Source organism: Littorina saxatilis, linkage group LG1, assembly GCF_037325665.1.
Source record: "Littorina saxatilis isolate snail1 linkage group LG1, US_GU_Lsax_2.0, whole genome shotgun sequence".
Classification (NCBI taxonomy): domain Eukaryota; kingdom Metazoa; phylum Mollusca; class Gastropoda; order Littorinimorpha; family Littorinidae; genus Littorina; species Littorina saxatilis.
The window spans coordinates 14,953,614-14,955,769 of NC_090245.1; positions in this window are offsets into that span (position 1 = coordinate 14,953,614).

A 2,156-nucleotide genomic window follows, 5' to 3' on the forward strand; every position below is an offset into this window, starting at 1 on the left:
GATCTGCATATTATTATAATTTTGTTTAACATGCACATACATTTTAAATGAATTGATGAACCATTCAGCACATGTTTAGTTGCATTATGTGCGACATATAATTTTTTTTTAAGCTGTCTGTGTTTGTTTTATGCTTAAGAAAAATAGGCAGTGAGTTCCATAGGACCGCACCTGAATAAAGAAGGCTTGATTTGAAAAGGTCAATACGTGGAGTCGGTGTTATGATTTTTAGTCTGTTATAGTTCAAAATAAAATTATCACGTAATGTCTCCGGTGCATATCCTGACATCACTTTATGCATCATAACACCTTTATTATACATTAATCTTTTTTGAAATGGTAATACTTGCAAATTTTTATAATCAGATTCTGAAGGAGTGTGATTTTTTAGCAGTATAAGCTTAACTCATTATATATATCAAGCCTCTGTCATAATAATAGGTTCGAAGAACGTGAGTTAACAACTCTTAGTCGTAAAGTTCGTTTCCCCTTGCCGACAATTTTTTAAATTTATTTTATTTATAGTTTATCCTGGTGATATAACGTAATGTGTACCTGAGCAATGCCTGCACGTTCGATTTCTTCTTCATACTTTCTCATATATAATTATTTCGGCAAGAAGTGCACGTATCTTTTTGGCTTCTGTTTCTTGCCGAGCGTCTTCACATATTCAGTACTAGAGGAATACCCGGCTTCGCCGGGTGGATCGCGAGACAGAGTATGCAGCGTGGCGGTTCGCCGGCTTAGAGCACGTTTTGAAAATTGTTATCCACCAGTTTGTGCCCGGGGTCCACCTAAATATGCCCACCAAATTTGATGCAGAATATTTACGATGGGAGGGGTAGTATTAGTGGCAATATTTTGAAGATGGGAGGGATTTTGTACACGAATTGCAATACTTATGTAACCGAGTGCCGAAACACATGAGCATTTTAGAGCTTATTTCTAAGCCCTATAAAAACTGTTACGGTTTCACAAAGGAAGGCAAGAACATACAGAGAGACAAAAGCCGCCAGACCCCATCACAAACAGAACTCTACAATCCACAGGTGTTGCCTTGCGAGCTAGCTATAAATAGCTCACAACTTCTAAGGCGAACAACTCTGCAGAGTCTGCTATGAAGGGCGACGGTAGTCTCCCTGTCACACTCGACCCCGTTGAATGAACTTTGTCCCCAAAGTTCCGAACCATGGACCCGCCAAGCTTTGGTCCCTCCCAGGTTCGTGGAATGGGAACAGCACGAAAATGATTCAGTGGCCATAATGCTATTCCTAAACTTATCATGTCGAGTCCCATCCCTGTCGACGACGCCAAATGTAACCGAGTGCCGAAACACCACAATCACCAATGGAGGCGAAGTCCACTCAGACAGAATTGAGAATTTTAGAGCTTATTTCTAAGACCTATACAAACTGTTATGGCTTCTCACACGAAGGCCAGTACATACAGAGATACAAAAGCCGCCAGACCCCATCACAAACAGAACTCTACAATCCACAGGTGTTGCCTACACACACACACACACACATACACATACACACACACACACACACACACACACGCACACACACACACACACACACACACACACACACACACACACACACACACACACACACACACACACACACACACACACACACACGCCGGGTATTCGGCTCTACTTCTTCCCGGCGAAGCGGGTATTCATCTAGTATATATATAAATATATAGAGATAGATGACAGTAGATTTTTTTCGTGGCTATAAATAGATTCGACCTTTGCACTTTTACAGTGAGGACAACTTACGGGTGCAAGGAAAGCGTTCTGGACAGTGCTGTGACCTTCTAAAAATAGTAACGGGAATATCTGAAGCTGCTTGTCATACCGTAGCATTCTGATCAGTCATCGCTCAACGGCTATCGCCAGTTATCTCAGAGAATGAGCCGTACTCATTTTGACCTGAGTTCAGGATGATACCGTAGCTGTGATCGGAAGATCAAACTTTCTCATTCAGTATTCTTGCAAATACCGTACGTGATTGACGCCACACGAAGGAGGGGAGATAAACGCGCAAAACACTGGAGAAGATAAGGAAGAGTTACTGGGAATGGATCTGAATGAATGAACAGAAAAACCAAAATCGGTTCACCGCGCCGCGCTTAGAGCACGTGTT